A 14152-nucleotide genomic window follows, 5' to 3' on the forward strand; every position below is an offset into this window, starting at 1 on the left:
GCTGAGGATTGTCACTGGTAGAAAGAGTTACAGGATCTGAGGATTGTCACTGGTAGAAAGAGTTACAGGATCTGAGGATTGCCACTGGTAGAAAGAGATACAGGATTTGAGGATTGTCACTGGTAGAAAGAGTTACAGGAGCTGAGGATTGTCACTGGTAGAAAGAGTTACAGGATCTGAGGATTGTCACTGGTAGAAAGAGTTACAGGATCTGAGGATTGTCACTGGTAGAAAGAGTTACAGGATCTGAGGATTGTCACTGGTAGAAAGAGTTACAGGATCTGAGGATTGCCACTGGTATAAAGAGTTACAGGAGCTGAGGATTGCCACTGGTAGAAAGAGTTACAGGAGCTGAGGATTGCCACTGGTAGAAAGAGTTACAGGAGCTGAGGATTGCCACTGGTAGAAAGAGTTACAGGAGCTGAGGATTGCCACTGGTAGAAAGAGTTACAGGATCTGAGGATTGTCACTGGTAGAAAGAGTTACAGGATCTGAGGATTGTCACTGGTAGAAAGAGTTACAGGATCTGAGGATTGTCACTGGTAGAAAGAGTTACAGGATCTGAGGATTGTCACTGGTAGAAAGAGTTACAGGATCTGAGGATTGCCACTGGTAGAAAGAGTTACAGGATCTGAGGATTGTCACTGGTAGAAAGAGTTACAGGATCTGAGGATTGCCACTGGTAGAAAGAGTTACAGGATCTGAGGATTGTCACTGGTAGAAAGAGTTACAGGATCTGAGGATTGTCACTGGTAGAAAGAGTTACAGGAGCTGAGGATTGCCACTGGTAGAAAGAGTTACAGGACCTGAGGATTGTCACTGGTAGAAAGAGTTACAGGATCTGAGGATTGCCACTGGTAGAAAGAGATACAGGATCTGAGGATTGTCACTGGTAGAAAGATTTACAGGAGCTGAGGATTGTCACTGGTAGAAAGAGTTACAGGAGCTGAGGATTGTCACTGGTAGAAAGAGTTACAGGACCTGAGGATTGTCACTGGTAGAAAGAGTTACAGGATCTGAGGATTGTCACTGGTAGAAAGAGTTACAGAAGCTGAGGATTGTCACTGGTAGAAAGAGTTACAGGATCTGAGGATTGTCACTGGTAGAAAGAGTTATAGGATCTGAGGATTGTCACTGGTAGAAAGAGTTACAGGAGCTGAGGATTGTCACTGGTAGAAAGAGTTACAGGAGCTGAGGATTGTCACTGGTAGAAAGAGTTACAGGACCTGAGGATTGTCACTGGTAGAAAGAGTTACAGGATCTGAGGATTGCCACTGGTAGAAAGAGATACAGGATCTGAGGATTGTCACTGGTAGAAAGAGTTACAGGATCTGAGGATTGTCACTGGTAGAAAGAGTTACAGGAGCTGAGGATTGTCACTGGTAGAAAGAGTTACAGGAGCTGAGGATTGTCACTGGTAGAAAGAGTTACAGGACCTGAGGATTGTCACTGGTAGAAAGAGATACAGGATCTGAGGATTGCCACTGGTAGAAAGAGATACAGGATCTGAGGATTGTCACTGGTAGAAAGAGTTACAGGATCTGAGGATTGTCACTGGTAGAAAGAGTTACAGGATCTGAGGATTGCCAATGGTAGAAAGAGATACAGGATCTGAGGATTGTCACTGGTAGAAAGAGTTACAGGAGCTGAGGATTGTCACTGGTAGAAACAGTTACAGGATCTGAGGATTGTCACTGGTAGAAAGAGTTACAGGATCTGAGGATTGTCACTGGTAGAAAGAGTTACAGGATCTGAGGATTGCCACTGGTAGAAAGAGTTAAAGGATCTGAGGATTGTCACTGGTAGAAAGAGTTACAGGATCTGGGGATTGTCACTGGTAGAAAGAGTTACAGGAGCTGAGGATTGTCACTGGTAGAAAGAGTTACAGGAGCTGAGGATTGTCACTGCTAGAAAGAGTTACAGGATCTGAGGATTGCCACTGGTAGAAAGAGTTACAAGATCTGAGGATTGTCACTGGTAGAAAGAGTTACAGGAGCTGAGGATTGCCACTGGTAGAAAGAGTTACAGGAGCTGAGCATTGGCACTGGTAGAAAGAGTTACAGGAGCTGAGCATTGTCACTGGTAGAAAGAGTTACAGGACCTGAGGATTGTCACTGGTAGAAAGAGTTACAGGATCTGAGGATTGTCACTGGTAGAAAGAGTTACAGGAGCTGAGCATTGCCACTGGTAGAAAGAGTTACAGGAGCTGAGGATTGCCACTGGTAGAAAGTGTTACAGGATCTGAGGATTGTCACTGGTAGAAAGAGTTACAGGAGCTGAGCATTGCCACTGGTAGAAAGAGTTACAGGAGCTGAGGATTGCCACTGGTAGAAAGAGATACAGGATCTGAGGATTGTCACTGGTAGAAAGAGTTACAGGAGCTGAGCATTGCCACTGGTAGAAAGAGTTACAGGAGCTGAGCATTGCCACTGGTAGAAAGAGTTACAGGAGCTGAGCATTGCACTGGTAGAAAGAGTTACAGGAGCTGAGGATTGTCACTGGTAGAAAGAGTTACAGGATCTGAGGATTGTCACTGGTAGAAAGAGTTACAGGAGCTGAGGATTGTCACTGGTAGAAAGAGTTACAGGATCTGAGCATTGCCACTGGTAGAAAGAGTTACAGGATCTGAGCATTGGCACTGGTAAAAAGAGTTACAGCAGCTGAGGATTGCCACTGGTAGAAAGAGTTACAGGAGCTGAGGATTGTCACTGGTAGAAAGAGTTACAGGAGCTGAGCATTGCCACTGGTAGAAAGAGTTACAGGAGCTGAGGATTGTCACTGGTAGAAAGAGTTACAGGATCTGAGGATTGTCACTGGTAGAAAGAGTTACAGGATCTGAGGATTGTCACTGGTAGAAAGAGTTACAGGATCTGAGGATTGCCACTGGTAGAAAGAGTTACAGGATCTGAGGATTGCCACTGGTAGAAAGAGTTACAGGAGCTGAGGATTGTCACTGGTAGAAAGAGTTACAGGATCTGAGGATTGTCACTGGTAAAAAGAGTTACAGGATCTGAGGATTGTCACTGGTAGAAAGAGTTACAGGATCTGCGGATTGTCACTGGTAGAAAGAGTTACAGGAGCTGAGGATTGTCACTGGTAGAAAGAGTTACAGGAGCTGAGGATTGCCACTGGTAGAAAGAGTTACAGGAGCTGAGGATTGGCACTGGTAGAAAGAGTTACAGGATCTGAGGATTGCCACTGGTAGAAAGAGTTACAGGATCTGAGGATTGCCACTGGTAGAAAGAGTTACAGGATCTGAGGATTGTCACTGGTAGAAAGAGTTACAGGATCTGAGGATGTCACTGGTAGAAAGAGTTACAGGAGCTGAAGATTGCCACTGGTAGAAAGAGTTACAGGAGCTGAGGATTGTCACTGGTAGAAAGAGTTACAGGATCTGAGGATTGTCACTGGTAGAAAGAGTTACAGGATCTGAGGATTGTCACTGGTAGAAAGAGTTACAGGATCTGAGGATTGTCACTGGTAGAAAGAGTTACAGGATCTGAGGATTTGCCACTGGTAGAAAGAGTTACAGGATCTGAGGATTGCCACTGGTAGAAAGAGTTACAGGATCTGAGGATTGTCACTGGTAGAAAGAGTTACAGGATCTGAGGATTGTCACTGGTAGAAAGAGTTACAGGAGCTGAGGATTGCCACTGGTAGAAAGAGTTACAGGAGCTGAGGATTGCCACTGGTAGAACGAGTTACAGGAGCTGAGGATTGCCACTGGTAGAAAGAGTTACAGGAACATAGCATTGGCACTGGTAGAAAGAGTTACAGGAGCTGGGCATTGTCACTGGTAGAAAGAGTTACAGGACCTGAGGATTGTCACTGGTAGATAGAGTTACAGGAGCTGAGGATTGTCACTGGTAGAAAGAGTTACAGGATCTGAGGATTGTCACTGGTAGAAAGAGTTACAGGATCTGAGGATTGTCACTGGTAGAAAGAGTTACAGGATCTGAGGATTGCCACTGGTAGAAAGAGTTAAAGGATCTGAGGATTGTCACTGGTAGAAAGAGTTACAGGATCTGGGGATTGTCACTGGTAGAAAGAGTTACAGGAGCTGAGGATTGTCACTGGTAGAAAGAGTTACAGGACCTGAGGATTGTCACTGGTAGATAGAGTTACAGGAGCTGAGGATTGTCACTGGTAGAAAGAGTTACAGGATCTGAGGATTGTCACTGGTAGAAAGAGTTACAGGATCTGAGGATTGTCACTGGTAGAAAGAGTTACAGGATCTGAGGATTGCCACTGGTAGAAAGAGTTAAAGGATCTGAGGATTGTCACTGGTAGAAAGAGTTACAGGATCTGGGGATTGTCACTGGTAGAAAGGTTTACAGGAGCTGAGGATTGTCACTGGTAGAAAGAGTTACAGGAGCTGAGGATTGTCACTGCTAGAAAGAGTTACAGGATCTGAGGATTGCCACTGGTAGAAAGAGTTACAAGATCTGAGGATTGTCACTGGTAGAAAGAGTTACAGGAGCTGAGGATTGCCACTTGTAGAAAGAGTTACAGGAGCTGAGCATTGGCACTGGTAGAAAGAGTTACAGGAGCTGAGCATTGTCACTGGTAGAAAGAGTTACAGGACCTGAGGATTGTCACTGGTAGAAAGAGTTACAGGATCTGAGGATTGTCACTGGTAGAAAGAGTTACAGGAGCTGAGCATTGCCACTGGTAGAAAGAGTTACAGGAGCTGAGGATTGCCACTGGTAGAAAGTGTTACAGGATCTGAGGATTGTCACTGGTAGAAAGAGTTACAGGAGCTGAGCATTGCCACTGGTAGAAAGAGTTACAGGAGCTGAGGATTGCCACTGGTAGAAAGAGATACAGGATCTGAGGATTGTCACTGGTAGAAAGAGTTACAGGAGCTGAGCATTGCCACTGGTAGAAAGAGTTACAGGAGCTGAGCATTGCCACTGGTAGTAAGAGTTACAGGAGCTGAGCATTGCACTGGTAGAAAGAGTTACAGGAGCTGAGGATTGTCACTGGTAGAAAGAGTTACAGGATCTGAGGATTGTCACTGGTAGAAAGAGTTACAGGAGCTGAGGATTGTCACTGGTAGAAAGAGTTACAGGATCTGAGCATTGCCACTGGTAGAAAGAGTTACAGGATCTGAGCATTGGCACTGGTAGAAAGAGTTACAGCAGCTGAGGATTGCCACTGGTAGAAAGAGTTACAGGAGCTGAGGATTGTCACTGGTAGAAAGAGTTACAGGAGCTGAGCATTGCCACTGGTAGAAAGAGTTACAGGAGCTGAGGATTGTCACTGGTAGAAAGAGTTACAGGATCTAAGGATTGTCACTGGTAGAAAGAGTTACAGGATCTGAGGATTGTCACTGGTAGAAAGAGTTACAGGATCTGAGGATTGCCACTGGTAGAAAGAGTTACAGGATCTGAGGATTGCCACTGGTAGAAAGAGTTACAGGAGCTGAGGATTGTCACTGGTAGAAAGAGTTACAGGATCTGAGGATTGTCACTGGTAGAAAGAGTTACAGGAGCTGAGGATTGGCACTGGTAGAAAGAGTTACAGGATCTGAGGATTGCCACTGGTAGAAAGAGTTACAGGATCTGAGGATTGCCACTGGTAGAAAGAGTTACAGGATCTGAGGATTGTCACTGGTAGAAAGAGTTACAGGATCTGAGGATGTCACTGGTAGAAAGAGTTACAGGAGCTGAAGATTGCCACTGGTAGAAAGAGTTACAGGAGCTGAGGATTGTCACTGGTAGAAAGAGTTACAGGATCTGAGGATTGTCACTGGTAGAAAGAGTTACAGGATCTGAGGATTGCCACTGGTAGAAAGAGTTACAGGATCTGAGGATTGTCACTGGTAGAAAGAGTTACAGGATCTGAGGATGTCACTGGTAGAAAGAGTTACAGGAGCTGAAGATTGCCAATGGTAGAAAGAGTTACAGGAGCTGAGGATTGGCACTGGTAGAAAGAGTTACAGGATCTGAGGATTGCCACTGGTAGAAAGAGTTACAGGATCTGAGGATTGCCACTGGTAGAAAGAGTTACAGGATCTGAGGATTGTCACTGGTAGAAAGAGTTACAGGATCTGAGGATGTCACTGGTAGAAAGAGTTACAGGAGCTGAAGATTGCCACTGGTAGAAAGAGTTACAGGAGCTGAGGATTGTCACTGGTAGAAAGAGTTACAGGATCTGAGGATTGTCACTGGTAGAAAGAGTTACAGGATCTGAGGATTGTCACTGGTAGAAAGAGTTACAGGATCTGAGGATTGCCACTGGTAGAAAGAGTTACAGGATCTGAGGATTGTCACTGGTAGAAAGAGTTACAGGATCTGAGGATGTCACTGGTAGAAAGAGTTACAGGATCTGAGGATTGTCACTGGTAGAAAGAGTTACAGGAGCTGAGGATTGGCACTGGTAGAAAGAGTTACAGGATCTGAGGATTGCCACTGGTAGAAAGAGTTACAGGATCTGAGGATTGCCACTGGTAGAAAGAGTTACAGGATCTGAGGATTGCCACTGGTAGAAAGAGTTACAGGATCTGAGGATTGCCACTGGTAGAAAGAGTTACAGGATCTGAGGATTGTCACTGGTAGAAAGAGTTACAGGATCTGAGGATGTCACTGGTAGAAAGAGTTACAGGAGCTGAAGATTGCCACTGGTAGAAAGAGTTACAGCAGCTGAGGATTGCCACTGGTAGAAAGAGTTACAGGAGCTGAGGATTGTCACTGGTAGAAAGAGTTACAGGAGCTGAGCATTGCCACTGGTAGAAAGAGTTACAGGATCTGAGGATTGCCACTGGTAGAAAGAGTTACAGGATCTGAGGATTGTCACTGGTAGAAAGAGTTACAGGATCTGAGGATGTCACTGGTAGAAAGAGTTACAGGATCTGAGGATTGTCACTGGTAGAAAGAGTTACAGGAGCTGAGGATTGGCACTGGTAGAAAGAGTTACAGGATCTGAGGATTGCCACTGGTAGAAAGAGTTACAGGATCTGAGGATTGCCACTGGTAGAAAGAGTTACAGGATCTGAGGATTGCCACTGGTAGAAAGAGTTACAGGAGCTGAGGATTGTCACTGGTAGAAAGAGTTACAGGAGCTGAGGATTGCCAATGGTAGAAAGAGTTACAGGAGCTGAGGATTGGCACTGGTAGAAAGAGTTACAGGATCTGAGGATTGCCACTGGTAGAAAGAGTTACAGGATCTGAGGATTGCCACTGGTAGAAAGAGTTACAGGATCTGAGGATTGTCACTGGTAGAAAGAGTTACAGGATCTGAGGATGTCACTGGTAGAAAGAGTTACAGGAGCTGAAGATTGCCACTGGTAGAAAGAGTTACAGGAGCTGAGGATTGTCACTGGTAGAAAGAGTTACAGGATCTGAGGATTGTCACTGGTAGAAAGAGTTACAGGATCTGAGGATTGTCACTGGTAGAAAGAGTTACAGGATCTGAGGATTGTCAATGGTAGAAAGAGTTACAGGATCTGAGGATTTGCCACTGGTAGAAAGAGTTACAGGATCTGAGGATTGCCACTGGTAGAAAGAGTTACAGGATCTGAGGATTGTCACTGGTAGAAAGAGTTACAGGATCTGAGGATTGTCACTGGTAGAAAGAGTTACAGGAGCTGAGGATTGCCACTGGTAGAAAGAGTTACAGGAGCTGAGGATTGCCACTGGTAGAACGAGTTACAGGAGCTGAGGATTGCCACTGGTAGAAAGAGTTACAGGAACTGAGCATTGGCACTGGTAGAAAGAGTTACAGGAGCTGGGCATTGTCACTGGTAGAAAGAGTTACAGGACCTGAGGATTGTCACTGGTAGATAGAGTTACAGGAGCTGAGGATTGTCACTGGTAGAAAGAGTTACAGGATCTGAGGATTGCCACTGGTAGAAAGAGTTACAGGACCTGAGGATTGTCACTGGTAGAAAGAGTTACAGGACCTGAGGATTGTCACTGGTAGAAAGAGTTACAGGAGCTGAGGATTGCCACTGGTAGAAAGAGTTACAGGACCTGAGGATTGTCACTTGTAGAAAGAGTTACAGGACCTGAGGATTGTCACTGGTAGAAAGAGTTACAGGACCTGAGGATTGTCACTGGTAGAAAGAGATATAGGAGCTGAGCATTGCCACTGGTAGAAAGAGTTACAGGAGCTGAGGATTGCCACTGGTAGAAAGAGTTACAGGAGCTGAGCATTGCCACTGGTAGAAAGAGTTACAGGAGCTGAGGATTGCCACTGGTAGAAAGAGTTACAGGACCTGAGGATTGTCACTGGTAGAAAGAGTTACAGGATCTGAGGATTGTCACTGGTAGATAGAGTTACAGGATCTGAGGATTGTCACTGGTAGAAAGAGTTACAGGATCTGAGGATTGCCACTGGTAGAAAGAGTTACAGGAGCTGAGGATTGTCACTGGTAGAAAGAGTTACAGGATCTGAGGATTGTCACTGGTAGAAAGAGTTACAGGATCTGAGCATTGCCACTGGTAGAAAGCGTTACAGGAGCTGAGGATTGCCACTGGTAGAAAGAGATACAGGATCTGAGGATTGTCACTGGTAGAAAGAGTTACTGGAGCTGAGCATTGCCACTGGTAGAAAGAGTTACAGGAGCTGAGCATTGCCACTGGTAGAAAGAGTTACAGGAGCTGAGGATTGCCACTGGTAGAAAGAGTTACAGGATCTGAGGATTGTCACTGGTAGAAAGAGTTACAGGATCTGAGGATTGCCACTGGTAGAAAGAGTTACAGGATCTGAGGATTGTCACTGGTAGAAAGAGTTACAGGATCTGAGGATTGTCACTGGTAGAAAGAGTTACAGGAGCTGAGCATTGCCACTGGTAGAAAGAGTTACAGGAGCTGAGCATTGCCACTGGTAGAAAGAGTTACAGGAGCTGAGCATTGCCACTGGTAGAAAGAGTTACAGGAGCTGAGGATTGCCACTGGTAGAAAGAGTTACAGGATCTGAGGATTGCCACTGGTAGAAAGAGTTACAGGATCTGAGGATTGTCACTGGTAGAAAGAGTTACAGGATCTGAGGATTGCAACTGGTAGAAAGAGTTACAGGAGCTGAGGATTGTCACTGGTAGAAAGAGTTACAGGATCTGAGGATTGCCACTGGTAGAATGAGTTACAGGACCTGAGGATTGCCACTGGTAGAAAGAGTTACAGGATCTGAGGATTGCCACTGGTAGAAAGAGTTACAGGACCTGAGGATTGTCACTGGTAGAAAGAGTTACAGGACCTGAGGATTGTCACTGGTAGAAAGAGTTACAGGAGCTGAGGATTGCCACTGGTAGAAAGAGTTACAGGACCTGAGGATTGTCACTTGTAGAAAGAGTTACAGGACCTGAGGATTGTCACTGGTAGAAAGAGTTACAGGACCTGAGGATTGTCACTGGTAGAAAGAGATATAGGAGCTGAGCATTGCCACTGGTAGAAAGAGTTACAGGAGCTGAGGATTGCCACTGGTAGAAAGAGTTACAGGAGCTGAGCATTGCCACTGGTAGAAAGAGTTACAGGAGCTGAGGATTGCCACTGGTAGAAAGAGTTACAGGACCTGAGGATTGTCACTGGTAGAAAGAGTTACAGGATCTGAGGATTGTCACTGGTAGATAGAGTTACAGGATCTGAGGATTGTCACTGGTAGAAAGAGTTACAGGATCTGAGGATTGCCACTGGTAGAAAGAGTTACAGGAGCTGAGGATTGTCACTGGTAGAAAGAGTTACAGGATCTGAGGATTGTCACTGGTAGAAAGAGTTACAGGATCTGAGGATTGCCACTGGTAGAAAGAGTTACAGGAGCTGAGGATTGTCACTGGTAGAAAGAGTTACAGGATCTGAGGATTGTCACTGGTAGAAAGAGTTACAGGATCTGAGCATTGCCACTGGTAGAAAGCGTTACAGGAGCTGAGGATTGCCACTGGTAGAAAGAGATACAGGATCTGAGGATTGTCACTGGTAGAAAGAGTTACTGGAGCTGAGCATTGCCACTGGTAGAAAGAGTTACAGGAGCTGAGCATTGCCACTGGTAGAAAGAGTTACAGGAGCTGAGGATTGCCACTGGTAGAAAGAGTTACAGGATCTGAGGATTGTCACTGGTAGAAAGAGTTACAGGATCTGAGGATTGCCACTGGTAGAAAGAGTTACAGGATCTGAGGATTGTCACTGGTAGAAAGAGTTACAGGATCTGAGGATTGTCACTGGTAGAAAGAGTTACAGGAGCTGAGCATTGCCACTGGTAGAAAGAGTTACAGGAGCTGAGCATTGCCACTGGTAGAAAGAGTTACAGGAGCTGAGCATTGCCACTGGTAGAAAGAGTTACAGGAGCTGAGGATTGCCACTGGTAGAAAGAGTTACAGGATCTGAGGATTGCCACTGGTAGAAAGAGTTACAGGATCTGAGGATTGTCACTGGTAGAAAGAGTTACAGGATCTGAGGATTGCAACTGGTAGAAAGAGTTACAGGAGCTGAGGATTGTCACTGGTAGAAAGAGTTACAGGATCTGAGGATTGCCACTGGTAGAATGAGTTACAGGATCTGAGGATTGCCACTGGTAGAAAGAGTTACAGGATCTGAGGATTGTCACTGGTAGAAAGAGTTACAGGATCTGAGGATTGTCACTGGTAGAAAGAGTTACAGGAGCTGAGGATTGTCACTGGTAGAAAGAGTTACAGGATCTGAGGAATGTCACTGGTAGAAAGAGTTACAGGAGCTGAGGATTGTCACTGGTAGAAAGAGTTACAGGAGCTGAGGATTGTCACTGGTAGAAAGAGTTACAGGACCTGAGGATTGTCACTGGTAGAAAGAGTTACAGGATCTGAGGATTGCCACTGGTAGAAAGAGATACAGGATCTGAGGATTGTCACTGGTAGAAAGAGTTACAGGATCTGAGGATTGTCACTGGTAGAAAGAGTTACAGGACCTGAGGATTGTCACTGGTAGAAAGAGTTACAGGAGCTGAGGATTGTCACTGGTAGAAAGAGTTACAGGACCTGAGGATTGTCACTGGTAGAAAGAGTAACAGGATCTGAGGATTGCCACTGGTAGAAAGAGATACAGGATCTGAGGATTGTCACTGGTAGAAAGAGTTACAGGAGCTGAGGATTGTCACTGGTAGAAAGAGTTACAGGATCTGAGGATTGTCACTGGTAGAAAGAGTTACAGGATCTGAGGATTGCCACTGGTAGAAAGAGATACAGGATCTGAGGATTGTCACTGGTAGAAAGAGTTACAGGAGCTGAGGATTGTCACTGGTAGATAGAGTTACAGGAGCTGAGGATTGTCACTGGTAGAAAGAGTTACAGGATCTGAGGATTGCCACTGGTAGAAAGAGTTACAGGACCTGAGGATTGTCACTGGTAGAAAGAGTTACAGGACCTGAGGATTGTCACTGGTAGAAAGAGTTACAGGAGCTGAGGATTGCCACTGGTAGAAAGAGTTACAGGACCTGAGGATTGTCACTTGTAGAAAGAGTTACAGGACCTGAGGATTGTCACTGGTAGAAAGAGTTACAGGACCTGAGGATTGTCACTGGTAGAAAGAGATATAGGAGCTGAGCATTGCCACTGGTAGAAAGAGTTACAGGAGCTGAGGATTGCCACTGGTAGAAAGAGTTACAGGAGCTGAGCATTGCCACTGGTAGAAAGAGTTACAGGAGCTGAGGATTGCCACTGGTAGAAAGAGTTACAGGACCTGAGGATTGTCACTGGTAGAAAGAGTTACAGGATCTGAGGATTGTCACTGGTAGATAGAGTTACAGGATCTGAGGATTGTCACTGGTAGAAAGAGTTACAGGATCTGAGGATTGCCACTGGTAGAAAGAGTTACAGGAGCTGAGGATTGTCACTGGTAGAAAGAGTTACAGGATCTGAGGATTGTCACTGGTAGAAAGAGTTACAGGATCTGAGCATTGCCACTGGTAGAAAGCGTTACAGGAGCTGAGGATTGCCACTGGTAGAAAGAGATACAGGATCTGAGGATTGTCACTGGTAGAAAGAGTTACTGGAGCTGAGCATTGCCACTGGTAGAAAGAGTTACAGGAGCTGAGCATTGCCACTGGTAGAAAGAGTTACAGGAGCTGAGGATTGCCACTGGTAGAAAGAGTTACAGGATCTGAGGATTGTCACTGGTAGAAAGAGTTACAGGATCTGAGGATTGCCACTGGTAGAAAGAGTTACAGGATCTGAGGATTGTCACTGGTAGAAAGAGTTACAGGATCTGAGGATTGTCACTGGTAGAAAGAGTTACAGGAGCTGAGCATTGCCACTGGTAGAAAGAGTTACAGGAGCTGAGCATTGCCACTGGTAGAAAGAGTTACAGGAGCTGAGCATTGCCACTGGTAGAAAGAGTTACAGGAGCTGAGGATTGCCACTGGTAGAAAGAGTTACAGGATCTGAGGATTGCCACTGGTAGAAAGAGTTACAGGATCTGAGGATTGTCACTGGTAGAAAGAGTTACAGGATCTGAGGATTGCAACTGGTAGAAAGAGTTACAGGAGCTGAGGATTGTCACTGGTAGAAAGAGTTACAGGATCTGAGGATTGCCACTGGTAGAATGAGTTACAGGATCTGAGGATTGCCACTGGTAGAAAGAGTTACAGGATCTGAGGATTGTCACTGGTAGAAAGAGTTACAGGATCTGAGGATTGTCACTGGTAGAAAGAGTTACAGGAGCTGAGGATTGTCACTGGTAGAAAGAGTTACAGGATCTGAGGAATGTCACTGGTAGAAAGAGTTACAGGAGCTGAGGATTGTCACTGGTAGAAAGAGTTACAGGAGCTGAGGATTGTCACTGGTAGAAAGAGTTACAGGAGCTGAGGATTGTCACTGGTAGAAAGAGTTACAGGACCTGAGGATTGTCACTGGTAGAAAGAGTTACAGGATCTGAGGATTGCCACTGGTAGAAAGAGATACAGGATCTGAGGATTGTCACTGGTAGAAAGAGTTACAGGATCTGAGGATTGTCACTGGTAGAAAGAGTAACAGGATCTGAGGATTGCCACTGGTAGAAAGAGTAACAGGATCTGAGGATTGCCACTGGTAGAAAGAGATACAGGATCTGAGGATTGTCACTGGTAGAAAGAGTTACAGGAGCTGAGGATTGTCACTGGTAGAAAGAGTTACAGGATCTGAGGATTGTCACTGGTAGAAAGAGTTACAGGATCTGAGGATTGCCACTGGTAGAAAGAGATACAGGATCTGAGGATTGTCACTGGTAGAAAGAGTTACAGGAGCTGAGGATTGTCACTGGTAGAAAGAGTTACAGGATCTGAGGATTGTCACTGGTAGAAAGAGTTACAAGATCTGAGGATTGTCACTGGTAGAAAGAGTTACAGGATCTGAGGATTGTCACTGGTAGAAAGAGTTACAGGATCTGAGGATTGCCACTGGTAGAAAGAGTTACAGGATCTGAGGATTGCCACTGGTAGAAAGAGTTACAGGATCTGAGGATTGCCACTGGTAGAAAGAGTTACAGGATCTGAGGATTGTCACTGGTAGAAAGAGTTACAGGATCTGAGGATGTCACTGGTAGAAAGAGTTACAGGAGCTGAAGATTGCCACTGGTAGAAAGAGTTACAGCAGCTGAGGATTGCCACTGGTAGAAAGAGTTACAGGAGCTGAGGATTGTCACTGGTAGAAAGAGTTACAGGAGCTGAGCATTGCCACTGGTAGAAAGAGTTACAGGATCTGAGGATTGCCACTGGTAGAAAGAGTTACAGGATCTGAGGATTGTCACTGGTAGAAAGAGTTACAGGATCTGAGGATGTCACTGGTAGAAAGAGTTACAGGATCTGAGGATTGTCACTGGTAGAAAGAGTTACAGGAGCTGAGGATTGGCACTGGTAGAAAGAGTTACAGGATCTGAGGATTGCCACTGGTAGAAAGAGTTACAGGATCTGAGGATTGCCACTGGTAGAAAGAGTTACAGGATCTGAGGATTGCCACTGGTAGAAAGAGTTACAGGAGCTGAGGATTGTCACTGGTAGAAAGAGTTACAGGAGCTGAGGATTGCCAATGGTAGAAAGAGTTACAGGAGCTGAGGATTGGCACTGGTAGAAAGAGTTACAGGATCTGAGGATTGCCACTGGTAGAAAGAGTTACAGGATCTGAGGATTGCCACTGGTAGAAAGAGTTACAGGATCTGAGGATTGTCACTGGTAGAAAGAGTTACAGGATCTGAGGATGTCACTGGTAGAA

This window comes from Pseudophryne corroboree, chromosome 5 (assembly GCF_028390025.1).
Source record: "Pseudophryne corroboree isolate aPseCor3 chromosome 5, aPseCor3.hap2, whole genome shotgun sequence".
Lineage (NCBI taxonomy): Eukaryota > Metazoa > Chordata > Amphibia > Anura > Myobatrachidae > Pseudophryne > Pseudophryne corroboree.